We start from the raw sequence: 11,406 nt of genomic DNA, 5'->3' as shown, positions 1-11,406 counted from the left end.
TAAGCTACAACTTCAGCCCTCAATTGACAAAAGTTCAGTGTCAGCTTGAATACTTATAAAAATGTGACGTCCTGTGTCGTTTTAAAGCTGTTAATGCAGAGACCGTGTACGCAAACTTATATAAAATGCTTAAAAAAATTTCCGGGATCCCCATGAATGCAACATTTATTGCCATGCTCCTCAGCACCAAAACGAATTGCACTCAAATGCACTTGGGGAAAACACCTGCTCAGCCACCACCTTTATCCTACTCTATAATCCGCTTTCAACATTTTTACTCACCCCTCTTTTCTTTCTCTACTTATTTCTCAACAACCAGTCCTTTCTCATCTCTGCTTCCTGCCTTTATTACATCCTCTTAGCTAACACCAACAACAATCCCATTCCCTCATATTCTAGTTCTTCTACATTTTTTTTGTCTACCCTTACATCATATCTTTGGCTCTAGTAGTGTCACCTTCTGCTATGACATAGAACTACATCAACTTGACAACAAATACTTCCTGGTCATTGCAACCCCAACAGGTTCACTTTTTTCCTTTCATTTACAACTGCTTTTAATTCCATTTTTCATTCTTTAGCAGTTGAAATTACAAGTTACAGTGCGCTGGACCTGGATGTGAACCAGCAGGCTGCTTCACAAAAAGGATACCCCTGTAAGCGGGCAATACAGTTTTATACCACAACAAAAACAAGTATTCTTATGACTCTCTTCTTCTTCGTGGAAGTCCTGCCATTTCCCCCTGGGGATCTTCTGCTCCACTCCATCCACGTGTAAGCTTGTCTGAATCTGTTCCTTTCCTGGAAAAAAGACAGAAAGAAAAACACCCCCTAGCCTAACCTGGATTATTAATATTATCTAGCAATTCTTAGCCTGCTATTTTCTGCTTTTTATCTTAAAAAAAATAAATAAATAAATATCAGCCTGACTCTAACTCCACATATGATATGTATGTAGGTATGTATGTTTTCAGTGGTTTCATTTATACTGACACCTCTATTTTATGTATTTAAGTTTCACCAGTTGTTACTTTAGTACCCTTGCTGTGTATGATGCACTCTTGAGTATGTTTGGTGACTCATAATGTGTAACGGTAATCTTCTGCACATGTATTGGGCTTGAGCTTCCTTATGCAGGTAATCTGAAGATGCCATTATAGCACACGTTTTTGAACAGGCTACCCATATACTGAAATGCTACAGGGTTTGAGTCCGTACCAGATCACTCCCCCCTGCGTTCTCCCTCCTGCCCTGTCTACTCTCTACTGTCCCTGTCCATAGCTATAAACGTACAGTTAAACAAAAAGGGGAAACTAATTATTAGAATTACCATTCAGATATTTTAACTTCTCAAAGGTGTAGTAATCATGACTTTCATGAAACAATTCCACGAAAAGATATAAGCATGCAATCATGTTAGTGATACAGCAAGAAATGTCACAGCTTAATTGTTTAAATAATAAAACAAGTGCTGTACATACATTGTTGATACAGCAAAAGTAGTTAAAAATGTGAAATATCTAAAGGCTGCTTGCAACATGGAAACTGTTACCAAAAATGCAATCCCTAGATAATGATGTAGTAATTTTGTATTAAAAGTAGTGGATAAATAGTTAAATAGATATCTATAGTAATTAGAGTAGTTAAGAAAATAATCAAGCTCAAATTTTTTTTATATATAATTAATAGTTAAATGACATGAATTTGATCATAGTTTAATCTATATATTTATTTATAACATTACAAGAAAATGAAGCACTGCTGTGAACCACTTGGGGGAGACAAAGTACATCAGACTGAAAGAAAAATCCACTTTTAATGTGATATTTAGTGTTTTGGATTCCCCTGTAACATGAGTGATGCAAGGGAAAAAATGGCTCAGTTAAAGAAATAAACCTGTCTTTGATTTTAAATTGATTGTTTTTAAAAACGACTTCTGCTTTTACAGGATGGAAATAACAGAGAGTTCAAAATGATTCATGATCTTTGAAGAGTGTTGGTATTTTTACTTATGTACTCTGGGATTTCCTGCTATAGTGTGAGGTTTTTGAGTGGGAGATGTTGCGTGTAAGCATGATTGGTCTGCATATAGTCATACTAATGAGTCTTTTTTAAGGGTCTTACTTAACAGAATGTTATAAGACTGGTCATTTATTTAACTAAAAGTATTTTGTATTTGTTGTTGAGTAAATGAAACCCTACTTCAAAAGTGTTTTTAATCACAGTTCTGGGCTTTTTTCTTTGGTAGAATGTGACCTGTTCTGTAGCGAACAGGCAAAACCTTGAATGTTATAATGTGAACCATCTTGTAAGAAGTCAAAATGCAAGTAAATTACTGAGTTTACCTAAATTATTGAATCTAACTGTCTAATAATCACACAACAATGAATTTCATCATTGTGGATACTAAACATTTGATGTACTCCAAATATTAGCTGCATAACCAATACACCCGGTGAGGAGGCTGCGGTATCTTTCCTTTAAATATTTGGAGTAGCATGATGGTACCTGGACAAATGATGGCATTCCATGCTTAAAACATGTCTCTGTGTGCTCTGCAAATTGTGCACCATAAATACTGAACTTAAAGCCATTTCCAGCTGTCGTAGCCAACAGGGCTGTGCCTGCATTTAATGTCGTGGAGGAATCATTATCTGATGAAATGCTTTTAATTGTAGCCTCAGAGTTAATAGTTAACGTTCCAAGCTACTTGGCATGAAATTGTGCTGTTGGTAGGGATGAAGGTGCTCTGTTCTGCTAGGCAAACAAGAGGGCTGTGATGAGCCTCCCCCCCTTCGACCTCTAGATTAACATCAACACACCGTGACTGTGTGAACCTTTCAGTGTATGTAGCTGATGATGTTATGGAAACTAGCAGCCAGTTTTTTACATAATCACACACAAAAAAATTACACCTGCCTCTTGAACAAAAGATCCCTTTCCTGTGCTTATACCCTCCTGTCACTGAGGCCTGACTCAGTGTCCACAGCCTCATGGTCATAAAATGTCAGCAGTAATTTGATCCCTGGGTCTGTGCTGCTTTACCCATGAAGAAATCATGAGGTTGTCCCTAATAACCTGCTGTGATTTGACTACAGTGAATAAAAGCTAAAAGGATTTAATGTGTTTGAAACTTGGCAACAGATGGCACATGTTTATCAGTAATATTAATTACTTAGACCACATGACTTTTCAAGTGATTTCGGGACAGTTTTTGCTAAAGTAAAGCAGGCACTACCAGCATGTTGATCATTTACTGTACAATGTGTATGTGTTGATCTATTAAATTCAGTTCTGTGTTTAGTTTGCTATGTAGCTATGTAACAGTATTTTTTGTATGTTTGTGTTACCTAAGACAAACCTAAGGCGATCCTTTGGTTCCTCTGTCACAGAAACTAGTACAAATGTACATTAGCATCGTAACACCAGTGTGTGAGGTGTAGTAAGATCAGTGCAAATAAATTAGATGGGTAACATCAGTATTCACTGCTCCACCAAATTTCTATTCTTGAATGAATGTATTAGTTACATTTTAACCAGGAATATCATCAGGTCTATAATAAAAATAAATATGAAATGGCCTGAAATAACATGAATGCACAGGCTTCTATTAAGTCAGGTAGCACAAACTCATTACCTTAACTGTATGTGCAACACTTAAGTGCATCAATATTCACCAAAGCAGGAGAAACATTGTATTGAAGTTATGTGAACATTGGCACTAATCTCAAAATAAATCTGGTTGTTAAAAATAGTAACCATACAACTCTACCAGATCTCTTATCATGGCAAAGTCTACAGCTTTGTGTAGACCGTCACCCCCTTCGTATACTATGAAGGTACGGAAAGAGGACTGTTAATGTAAATATGTTTTATTTTTTAAAAAGAGAGAGTTGAACGTGTTTTAAAATTCTTTCAAGACTTTACAATTTTAAATAGACAGGAATATCTAATCTTACAAGACACACCTTTTGAACTTTTATGTGATTCCTGTATGATAAGATGCACTTTAATGAATAAATCAAATGATGAGCCTTTTGCACATTTCTTATAAGCTTCTGTAGGATGAAGTCCTTCCAGATCAGTTCAAAAATCAGGTTATTCTTTTGAAAGGACTTTTGATTAGCATTTAAAATAACCATGAAACGTTTATTTTTTTTTTTAAAAGAAACTAAAGAAAGCCACTGGGATTTAAAATTGCTTACTATTATTCTCTCATATCTCCTTACCATATACTCTTTATTTGACACTGGCTACCCTCTCACCAAGAGCTCAATGTCTTTAGATGTGAGTCTTTTGAAACAGAGTATGGTAGGCACAAGTCACATGAGGTCATGTTGATTTTGTTCCATTTACTTCACTTTAAACTTCTGTTGGTTTCATACTGTGTGCCATATCAAGGAGAATTTTCAGTGCATAAGTATATGCAGTTATATCAATGTACTAAGCTTCACAGTGGTAATGCACTGTGAGAACTGGTGCTGGGAACGCAACAACTGCAGTTGAAAAACTGAATAGGATTATAATGCAGCCTGCTGTTGTCAGATATACTTAATGTGCAGTCACTAGATCCCTGTGGATTAGATGTCTGCTGGTATAATAACATCATAATTTATGTTAATTATGATTATTGTGTCAATAATCTAATGTCACAATCCCGTTATGGCGTAGGATTTGGGTTATTGCTGCCCTTAAAATGAGACCAGATGTTTGTGGTTTTCTGTGCTACCCCTAGGTGGCCATGTTGCTCATGTTCTGTAGTTTAAAGTTGCATTGCAATGATGAGGTCTGATTTAGCTGGCGCAGACGACGGTCTTCATGAGATAGGGGCTTGCATTTAAAATGTATGGCAAACACTTCATATGGATCAAATTAAGGGTCAAATTGTAAGTGCAGAGCAGAGATACTCTGGGTTTGAGTCTTTGGTTACAGGCTTTGGGTAAATCTCCAAAAATGCTGGATCCTACATATCCCATAATGCAACTCATAGGCATCTTTTTAGGTCCATTCCTCCCAGCCAGTTCATATCCTCCATCTCTACTTTGTGATACGTAAGGTTTTTTGTTTTTTTTAAGTTATTATAAATGCCTAGCCAAGGTAATCATACTGCCATCAATACGGCATCATGAAGACACACAAAAAAAGGTTCTTTTCACAAGCAGAAATGGGTGAATTTGAGTGAGTGTCCCTTTAATAATTCTTGCTGCAACAGTAGTTTGCCGAGTTCCAGGGAACAAAAGCTTTTATTTAGAGCAGCGTGCAGAAGTAATTTTCTACATAAATCCATCTCGCAGTAGAATTAAGCTTCCGACTGAAAGCAAAAAATGGCCCAAGAGATCACAGATGGATCAAAATAAAGCACCCATCATCCAAACAACAGTCATCAAAACATTTATATTGGACTAATTCTGCAGAATTTTCCCAGCATATGTCATATAGCCATTATGGCCGAGACATAAATATCTGTGAGAATTTAAAGGGTGTACCACTGCACCCTCCAAATGATGTCCGCTCTCACACAGGCCATATGGCAGTGTGTGCCCGGCTCTTAATGCCAGCCCCTGCTCTCTGCACATGGGCTAACAGCTTGGTGGACACATAATTAATTTGCTTAGGCGTCTGCCATTTATTTTCCAACCTAGATTTTGTTAATTGGACAGAGGAGGTTAAAATCAAATGAATGTTTCTGGGTATGTTAAGGCTACTAATTGCATGGAATTTACAAGATAACGCTTGCTTGTGGGAATACCGAGCCAGAGGGTTGAGGGTGGTGGTGGGGTGGCGGTATTGAGGAGGAATGCGGTGGAAACGTCATATGTTTTTACTAATGTGCTGAGCAGGGCTCCGACGGAAGTCCGCAGAGGACAAGAGATCAAAATTTGAATTATAATTTGGAAAACTGATGAAAGAAACTTAAGACAGGCATGGCCTACATGGGTTATATTATTGTAATGTGTATTTTTTTGTTGTTGTCCTGTGTTGTTTAAGCCTAACAGGACCTGACATAGCCTCCTCCCGCCTTTTTGTGTGTTGCGTCATTTTGCCCATGCTGCTTTTTTTAAATTCACTAAGCAATAACTGTCTGTGCAAGCAAAGTTGAATCAGACTTGGAATATGAATTTAATCAAGTTAATTGACTAGTAAATGCAAATGTTATTAGGAGGCGAATGTGCAGCATAAATCTCGGCGACGCCTGTTTTTTGTATTTTGTAAACATCAAAAGATGATGATGAAAGTTGTTATCTAAATGATCAGAGAGATAGAAAATGTGTATAAAGAGAAACCGTTAATTAGAAATCTTGAATATAAAATAGGTCTCTCATTGTGTTATGCTCTCATTCAATACAGTTCCTCCATACTGAATAATTAATACTGGCAGTATACTCGGATAGCAAATAATTAGCTGAGAAAGATTAGAAACATTTAGGAATGTCTCATTAAATGATATCAGGCGCAATGTATCAGCTGCTTTTTCATTTACTGCAACTTTTTAAAGTCAACATATCTTCTGCCTCAAAAGACGGGGTTTTTGAGGGTGGGTGTGGGCGCTGAATTGTGAGTTTTTAAGTGCTGAGGCATGGAGACTGTGCCGTACGGGTTAATGACGATACAAAAGCTTGAATTCATTCAGACTTTGGGGGATGATCCAGTTAGTCAGTGCCTGCAGCAGCTGTGTGGAAGGGGTGTTCGTATGGTGCCCCTGGAGCCGAGCGAAACAGGGCACGTTGTCCACGGTGGCAGTCCCTGCTGTTGTTAATCACCCAGCTACCCCCCCCACCCCGCCTCCTCTGATTCTTTCTCCCTCTCTTTCTCCTGCACTGATTTTCAAGCGCAGATTAATCAGAGCATGGGGGCCTTGATGAAATTTTGCTGTTATTGTTCCCAATTTTAGCAACATCTTTTATTGTCTTCATCATTCATTTACAGAGGAAAGGGGGGGGGGCGGGGGGATGCTGTGTCAATTATGCAAATGATGTTGCACACTTTTGCAGATTGCTTCATTCGGTTGCCGTTGTTTGTTAGATTTTAATTATTAAATATTATTATGCTCATGTTTCCTTCAATTTTCTGAAGCTTTGTTTCAGTTTGATCCCTCCTCCAGCTGCTCATCCCTCCGCTCTGAGCCAGAATCAAAGGAGCCTGGCACGCCAAAGCCAAACAAACTCTCTTCCATTTAATGATTTTGAAGTTAGTACCTCGCTCTCATCTGTGTGCTCAAAAGTATGATTGGAAAAAGGCAGACCACATCCAGTTTAATGACCAGGAATTGAATTCAAGTTTATTCAGAATTGACATTCAATTATGTAGCACCTAATGATATTTTAATCTCTTTTCTTTAATTCCCAGGAATTGGCTTTTCAAAGGCTTTGTCTGGCAGCAACACAGACGGCCTGAATAAAGAATACAGATTGGTATTAGATCCCAATGATGATAGGGAAATTAAAGCTTTTATAGTTCACACACTCGGAGAAAAGGAAGTGTTCCCTTATTAGACATTTCAACCTGCTTTTCTCGAAGGCATCGCCGCCATCTTTCCTCTGTAGTGATAAGGTGGAAATTTAAATATTGCAATAGATTCAAGAAAGCATTAATCAATTTCTGCTTGGTCTCATTTGAGACTACATGATTATTTTAGATGGTAGATGGGCTGATTGTGATTCAATCAGACTGATTGATCCCTACAAGTTCTATCATTTGTCATATTAAGTCATAGCTTAAAATATATTTTGGTATGTTCCAGAGCAGAATTTGGTCAAAAAATAAAAACATATCTTGTAGAAACTGATGGATACAAGACTAAGGGTCTGCATGGATAGTTTGGTCTGACCAACTGACCATGTGACTGAGTGACCAACACCTCTGCCTTCTACAGTGTAAGGAGTTAGATGGTTGATACACAGATATCTGTCTAATACAGCCTGAAAAGTTTCGCCTTAGTTGTTAGCAGACTGTGAGAGAAGTAAGGCACTTGCAGAGTTCTGAGTGGAAATCAATCAGAAAGATCAGTAACTCGAGGTCTGCTCGCAAAAAACAATCAGTAGCTGAACCAGGAAATGGATTGTATTAGTTAATGTTACCAGACCTAGCATTCACAGGTGGAGATACTCATTCTGTTTCCCAAAAGCAAACATGCTTCTCCACATGTTGACCTGTCTTTGGACGAGATGCTGAACCCCAGACAAAGATGCAATCCTGTTTGTTTCCAGATGGATTTTATTAGCAAGTTTGAATTATCCCAAAACACCTCAGGTCAGCTTGTTGTGGTTACTCACAAGGGTGCATTTGTTGTGGTCTTTGAGAGCTAAGGGTAAACCATCTTGCAAAAATAGTCACCTGGCATCTTTCACGCTCAGTTTTAGTTAGTACAAAGTTGTTCTTACATTTCATTCAGTTGCATTAGAAAGGTTTAAAATTTTTAGTCTGCCTTCAGATGGGGCCCTTGCTCTTATTTTGAAACTTCAGTCACTAACTAGGTAGCCTTGGGCAGCACAGCAGTTAGCACTGCTGCCTCACTATAAGAAGTTCTCTTCCCCAAAATTTCTAATTTCATTTTGAATAATTAGAATACATGCATCAGTAAATTAAGTGGGTTTGTACGTTATCCAAGTTGCCAGACAGTCAACATACTAAACAGAATTTCACTGCATTTGTCAGCGCAACCTGGAAACACACAACCGGATTAAAGTCTGTGCAGTTAATCTGTGAGCAGACAGATCAGTTGGATACCAAATAAATGAGCTATTATAGGGATTTACTTGGAAAAACAAAAAGGCACATACTCCCTTATGTAAGCACAACACTCCTCAGCTTATTACATCTTTGTATGACCTTTTTACATAGTATTATAGTGCAAGATGGTGCAAACATGGTTAACCACAACAGTGGGCCACAAAGATACATTTGCTAACTTATGGGTTGTAGTGATTGTAAAAAAAACAAACAAATTGGGTGCACAGGGTGACTGGGTGGGGAGTCAGCCTAGTCCTGGCAGGCTGCTGGAATTATACACTGATGAAAGTGTGGCTTTCCTGGCAGCCCTTGATGCCATTCAGCCGCTTCCCCAGAGAAGATCTTTTTCACAAAAAAACTAAACAAAACTTCTATTCTTCATTCTTCTTTAGTAATGTGAGAACTACACCATCTCATATGAAGAACATTGCATTGGCCGATTTACTAAATGAAGATATTTTAGCTCCGTAACATGTTTCCTGCAGCTGGAATGTACTGCTAAATAACTTGTGTGCATGTTGCAGCTAAGTTAGAGAGTAGCAGTGAAAATTACACTTTTATTCTCCACTAAAACTAAAAAATCATTTCATTTTTAACAAATGTGGACCTACAATTTACTGTTTGGGTTCTGACTCTAGCTGAGAAGTCCTGAAGAATTCTTGCAGTTTGTGTGATCCACATGCCTTTTCTCACCGCAGGTTACTGGTAGAATTATATACCAGCTGCACCTTCGACTGCACCGACTTAAAGGGCAAGGACGGGATTATGAGTGCGCCCCATGAACAGTGTTATGAAGGAGATCGGCTGGTTCGCGGGGGGGTTGGAGGCTGGGTCTGGAAAAACATAAACCAAGGAGCACTTTCTCGCTGATTACTCATTGATGTTTTCCTGCCTTGTGGGATGCTTCTATTTCTGACAGTTGCTCCAGCAGTGGGTGTGTTCAGCAGCATGTCCGGCGCCACTCATCATGTTGGCCGTGGCTGTGGCTGGGAGGAACAGCTGTCTGTGTTAACGAGGCCATAGCCACGCAGACCAGTGAGGCGGTGGTGCTCGAGCACACCAGAGCACCACTTGGGCTTCAGAAGGCCCCGGGATACGTAAACAACGACTTAATGAGAATGCGTGCCATTACTGTAATTAACACAGCTCACGTCAAGCACTGTCAGCTTTCAAGAGTTTCAGGAAGGTCTTGCATTACATTGAAACGGCTGGCATGCAATGACTAGAGGCCCTTACTGCAACGTTCACAACCCATCCTGTACAGGATACAGTATAAACACTCAGTAAAACGGTACATAAAAAGATTATGGTCCACCGTCTGTGATTTTTATGAACTACAATAACTTGTAATTCCATATTTATATTTTGTTTCTCCTTTTGAAAGAAATGCAAGTTTTTTTCATTATTTCAGTACCCCCCCCCCCCCCCCCCTTTTTTTTTTTAAACTCATGACATGACGGAAGATGAATGAATGTTAATATGCTGATCCTTTCATCCACCATAAAGACATATTTCACAGGTTGTAGTTTGCATCTGCTAATTCAGAGAATTTAGAATCAGCAGAACAACACAAAGTGTCAGTGGACCAGTATCACCAGTGACAGCCCTAATTCCACTCTGCTTTTGCTGCACGTCACCTCTGTATTGCTTAGCCTCTTTCTCAGCTTAATAACCTTGTCTTGACTGAGGGCCAGACTTCTTGATATCATCTTGATGTTACCTCAGATAGCTGTTGTCTGGGTTTTTTTGGGTGGTGGTTGGTACAGTTTAGTGTTGCTTCTAAGACACATTAGTTAACTTAAAGGTTGTAACTTTAGTCTAAAAAAACAAATAAAGATCCCATTAGGCCTGATTTCCCTCTTTTGCATTAATTGTGACAGGTTTAGTTCAGGTCACATTAATTTCATAATTCATTTCAATAATAATTAATGTTCAAGAAACCCACTGAATTAAAAAGATGAGTGCCATTTTTTCTTTTTTTTTTCAAAGTGTGTGATGAATTGTGATTTCAAATATTAATTAAAATTGCTGTTATTTTGATTTTTGCCATGAGCAGGGCTCAAATACAACTAACTGTATCTAAATGGGTCTACATACTACAGTACCCATAAGCTGGGTGCTGTTGCTATGGAGAAGAAACCAGTTGGAGGCATGAGTTGTAACAGTAGCGATGTCAAAAGGTTTTGTCACTGCAGCTAGCAACACTGTAGCAGCTGAATTTATTCAACCTGATAGGATTTAAAAATTTTGCATACTCAAACTTTTGCATTTGTCATTTTTTAACAAACACTCAGATATTTTAACATTGCTACATAGGTTTCCAAAATGCATAAATACTTCAGATGTTTCTTCACAAACATGTTCATTACGTTTTTGGAGAGTCAGATACAGATGCTGCTGTTGAGCCATCGATTATGATGACCTCTGTCGCACTTATTTATGCAAACCCTCGGTTTATCGGGGATGACAAATATAAAACAATCACAATAATGATGGCGGTTTGATGTGGAAATTAAAAACATACAGTATCTGTTTGTACGGTCTAATCGTCAGCGACTGTCTGTGTGCAGTCATTTGAACTAACTCTGGATGCGGCACAGTTGCTCGAAATGGTTTTTGCAGGGAAGCGGCATTATTAACAGTTAATCACAGAGTGAAGTTGTCAGCGGGGGTGGT

Source organism: Mchenga conophoros, linkage group LG23, assembly GCF_057382185.1.
Source record: "Mchenga conophoros isolate Kocher_MC1m ecotype Shallow Benthic linkage group LG23, M_conophoros_male_GT1.1, whole genome shotgun sequence".
Lineage (NCBI taxonomy): Eukaryota > Metazoa > Chordata > Actinopteri > Cichliformes > Cichlidae > Mchenga > Mchenga conophoros.
Note: the sequence above shows the minus strand (reverse complement) of the source record.